Genomic DNA, 5,175 nt, shown 5'->3' with positions numbered 1-5,175 from the left:
TTTTGCTTAATAAGGCCATTTTAGATTCAGCAGATTCAGCGGAACCAGACTATGCTTTGTCCCAAATCTTCCTGTTTCACATACTTATCTGTGGAACCTGTGCAAGTTAGACCAGAGACATAGGCAACATAATGACAACTACAAAACACCAATAACAGGAGCCATTAATCTGCCCATGATAAGAATAGAAAGATCAAAGAGAGAGATGTGCACTTAAAGCTGGTAGCTAAGAAAGAGCATGATTGCAAGGCAAGCAGATGAATGAATTTCTACAGCTTTCTGGGATGAAATCCTTATGTCTTGCAGAACACCGCACTGGATAAGAACATAAGAGAAGCCATGTTGGATCAGGCCAATGGCCCATCCAGTCCAACACTCTGCGTCACACAGTGGCAAAAAAATTTTATATATACACACACTGTGGCTAATAGCCACTGATGGACCTGTGCTCCATATTTTTATCTAAACCCCTCTTGAAGGTGGCTATACTTGTGGCCACCACCACCTCCTGCGGCAGTGAATTCCACATGTTAATCACCCTTTGGGTGAAGAAGTACTTCCTTTTATCCGTTTTAACCTGTCTGCTCAGCAATTTCATCGAATGCCCACGAGTTCTTGTATTGTGAAAAAGGGAGAAAAGTACTTCCTTCTCTACTTTCTCCATCCCATGCATTATCTTGTAAACCTCTATCATGTCACCCCGCAGTCGACGTTTCTCCAAGCTAAAGAGTCCCAAGTGTTTCAACCTTTCTTCATAGGGAAAGTGCTCCCTATGAAAAAAGGATCAAAGCCATTGCCTTTAATTTTCTGTGTTTCTTTCTCATCTGCAAACATTGTTTCACCAAGACATCAGGTGGGTCTGTTTACTCATTCACTGAAGAGTCGTCTTTGTGTTATGTTTCCTTTTCTGATTTCTGGCAGTGTAATTGCTTAAACAAACTCCAGAATTAGCAGAATGGGTATGAAAACCAAGTGGCCTTACATGCTCGTGAAGCAGGTTTCATTTGTAAAACTCAACACTAATGATATTTACTTTGTCTACATAGCTTGTACCATTGGAGGCATCTCACTTGGAAGACTATGATCACTGTAGCTCACTTTCTTTCTTTTAGGGATTGGAAGACATCTGTAACGTGTCAATACAAGAAATCACACACACAAACATTATTTTCTCTTCTTATCGTGTGCAGATTAATGAGTTATTAATAGTGTTATTTACTTGACATTATGATTACTGAATGCTGTGAATATTAAATTTATCTATGTTTGACATCATAAAAAAATAAATCTCTAGCATATGACTTTGCCTTTGCTTCTATATGTTTTATACTAGCAAAATGATTGCCATAGGTTTATGTGGCTATTCTGTAGCCAGCTCTTTACCAATTTCAAGGCAAAACAACAGAGAGAAACCACGGAATAGATTTAAGAAGAGGTTCGCAGATTTATACCCCGCCCTTCTCTCTGGAACAGAGACTCAGAGCGCCTTACAATCTCCTATATCTTCTCCCCCCACAACAGACACCCTATGAGGTGGGTGGGACTGAGAGGGCTCTCACTTCAGCTGCCCTTTCAAGGACAACTCCTATGATAGCTATGGCTAACGCAAGCCCATTCCAGAAGCTGTAAGTGAAGGTAGGGAATCAAACCCGGTTATCCCAGATAAAAGTCTGTGCACTTAACCACTACACCAAACTGGCCAAATGTAGCACAAAGTTTACCAAAGTACCTTGTAGTCCACCAAATGTAGCACAAAGAAAGAGTATAAGTAACATGGTATAAGTAACAAAGTACAATTTCTATAAGTTCTAAATGTTTATAAAGATATCAGTAAACATTCAATAACATAAGGGCAGTCCCAGATAAAAATGTGCAATGCCTCTCTGTTGATCTGAAGTCAGAAATTAGCTGCAACAAAAACGTCATGAAGCTGTATCAAACGGTGTCAGTCTCCTCAGGGTGGATATTTCACTAAATTACTGACCCGGCTCCTCATTCTTCTCCAGTACCACTTCAAATGTAGATTTAATTGCTATAATTTCCCAAAACCAAGTCTTTTTTCAGAATTTTATCTATTTCATCTCATAGCAATTTCCTTTATTGGCATTATAAAACTGTTAGTATAGAAAAGGATAGGGTAAAAGAAAATACAGAAATAAAACATACACATGTATAAACATATATTTCATCTTTCAGTTCCATTTTTATAAAACTTATGAATTACTACATATAAGAAGAGCTGCCTGGAGGAACTTTGCCACAGTTTCAGTAACAGCATCAGCAGTATTGTTTAGCAGAAAAAAGCAATTTGTGTGAGTCAGGTAAATTTAAAATACCACCAAAAATGAGTGATAAAATGCTATGCCATACATTGATGTAGTAACAGCATTCTAATAGCACATGGGATACTGTCTCAATGGCACCACTATCACAGGGATATAATCTATTATCGAAAGGTATGCCATTTACTCTTCCTGTTAGGATCGCTGTGGGGAGGACATTAAGCCTAACAAGTGAAAAAGTTCTACGTAGTGTTGAATTCTGAAGTTGGTAAAAGTAGCTGGGAGGATGACCCAAAATAAGTAATATCCCATGGTTGAGGGGAGAGCAAGTCTTATTGGCTGTGCTATACAATTCCACTAATTCTGCCTCTAACAGTCTATCCCTGATTATTTGCAGTGCCTCCATTCCTGAAAGAGGAAGGAGAGATTCAAGAGAAACACTCAGCGTCTCCAGTTTCCTTCCTGTTAGCCAGCCAGGATGAATAATTAGATTCAGTTAATAGTTGGAAGCAGTGGCTGGAAGAGTCAGAGTTATAATGCAAATGCAGCCAATATTTGAATGTCATGAGTCACGCCCTTGTGAGCATAACATTCTGGCCACATTCTAGGCATAAAGCCGCATATGGGACACAAAATGGGCCACCCAAGATCTTCCATAAGAAGCCAGATTGTACCTTCTCAACTGCCTTATTTATTGAGTCAGATGGGGGCACAGTATAATAATTGGGGGCCTATTTTCAGATTGAGCACTCGAGATAGTGTATCTAATAGAGCTGGACAATACTTCGTACAATTATGTGCCCAATTCTACCTTATCTGGCTGAATGGTTTAGAGGAATATGGAGATGTTGGGTGGCTATACATTAATTTCTACTAGAGGCTGTAGTGTAGTTGACTATATTCTAGTTTCTTTAGCTCTTTATTATTGTATTTCTAATTTTTCAATTGAAGAACAGCTTTAGAGTGACCATTTGCCCCTAGTCCTTACCTTGGACTTAAATAATTGCAATCACTCAGAATTATTGATTCAAGAACCAGATTTATCAATAAGGATCCCCTAGTCTCCATAAATAAGGCCGTATTTACCAACACTTTTGAATCAGGCTATTATTTCCAATAGTAGTGATAGATTGATTAACTCTACTGATTATCCTGAAGCTGAAAACAGTTATGAGAACTTATTATCTATTATAATTGAATCATTAAGGAATAAATTCAAAAGCAATAAATCAAAACAGTTTAAACAACCCATAAATAGCCGCTGGTTGGGGATGGTACGCATGCGCTGAGGAAGCCGGCTGTTTGCTCGTCCTTCCCTTTGGATTGGAATTTTAAATAGCTCAAAAGAATGTAAATAGCCTTTTGGCAAGACTAATTGAAGAAGGAGCTTACTTACGAAGGTCTGAAGATCGTAAGAATTCCTTTCTGGGGTCCCAAAGGGTAAGATAACAACTCTTACTATCAAATTAAGGAGGCAACGCCCAGGCTAATTAGCGGTTGCGTGTAGCTCCAGAAAAATAACAAACATGGCTAAATCAATTAAAGAATTATCAGAGCAGATGGCTGCTTTCCAGGCCTTAATGATGTCATTCCAGGACCAGATAAGATCTGAAATTTAGTCAGTGAGAGAGGCAGTTTCAGAGCTGGCAGCTGAACTCAGAGACACACGGAGTATTGCTGTTTCGGCTAACGAGCTTGCCTTATCTAACAAACAGAAAATCGTCCAGTTGAATACGCAGCTTACAGAACTCTCTGACCGTAACAGAAGAGCGAATTTGATTCTGGGTGGAATTTCAGAGGAAATAAATAATAAACTGCTGGAAGGAACTCTTATAGACTGGATGGGTGAGCAAGGAGTTACTTTGCAATCTCAAGACATTGAGAGAGCTCATAGACTGCAAAGGAGACAAGATGGTGGTGCCCCAAGGGAAGTCATAATTAAATTTTCAAGGGAAAAGACTCAGCAGACAGTTTTCAAGACTTTGAAAAAAAAGAAAGACCTTTCTTTTAGAGGAAGGAAAGTTTGGGTGAGGGAAGACTTCTGCCAGGAAACCATCAGAAAGAGAAGGCTAATGAGACCCTTTGGGCAAAAATTATATGACAATAAGATTAAATTCTCTTGGGGGTACCCTTCCTCAATAATTATTTTTAAAGACGAAAAAAGGCTGGTGGCCCGCAACCCTAAGGAAGCAAGAGATCTCCTTACTCACCTGGGCATCACCATAGACGACCTGAGAGACCCGAGAGAGGAAGAAGAAGAAGAAACAGTGGATCTCGATGTGGACCTGGGAGAAGGAAGCTCAAGTAGACAAGAGAAAAGGCCAAGAACGGACTACTAAAGGGAAGTATAAAATAATTTGAGCTAACTTTAGGTAGAAGCTAGAAGGGGAGGGTCGGGGTGCGTACTCCCTGGAAGGTGGAAGACAGGATGATTGCCTCATCCAGAAAGTTGTCTGTCCCACAGGGGAAGGGAATGGGGGGTGGGTTTTTAGTAAGAAGTAAAGTAAAATACCCTCAGCCAGTAGGGCCCAAGTTTGTTACAAATAAAGAGAATGGATAGATCTTTAAGAGTGCTTTCACTGAATGTGAATGGCCTAACATCAAATCTTAAGAGATTCAGAGTAATTAAAATGGCTAAAGAACAAAAAATTGATCTGTTGTGCCTACAGGAAACTCACAAAAAAATAAATGATAGAAAACCATTGATAAAAGATTTGAGGTGGCAGGTTTTAGCAGAAGCAAGAGGGTCTTCCAAAGCCAGAGGCATAGCTACATTGATTCGTAAGGATACTAAGGTGGAGGACATTGAAAAATTAGTAGATAAGCAAGGTAGATACCTGTTAGTTAAGTTTAAGCTGGAAGCCATAAAAATCACTATAGTAAATGTTTATGC

Source organism: Heteronotia binoei, chromosome 1 (assembly GCF_032191835.1).
Source record: "Heteronotia binoei isolate CCM8104 ecotype False Entrance Well chromosome 1, APGP_CSIRO_Hbin_v1, whole genome shotgun sequence".
In the NCBI taxonomy this organism is placed as follows: Eukaryota; Metazoa; Chordata; class Lepidosauria; order Squamata; family Gekkonidae; genus Heteronotia; species Heteronotia binoei.
This window is presented reverse-complemented; position numbering follows the sequence as displayed.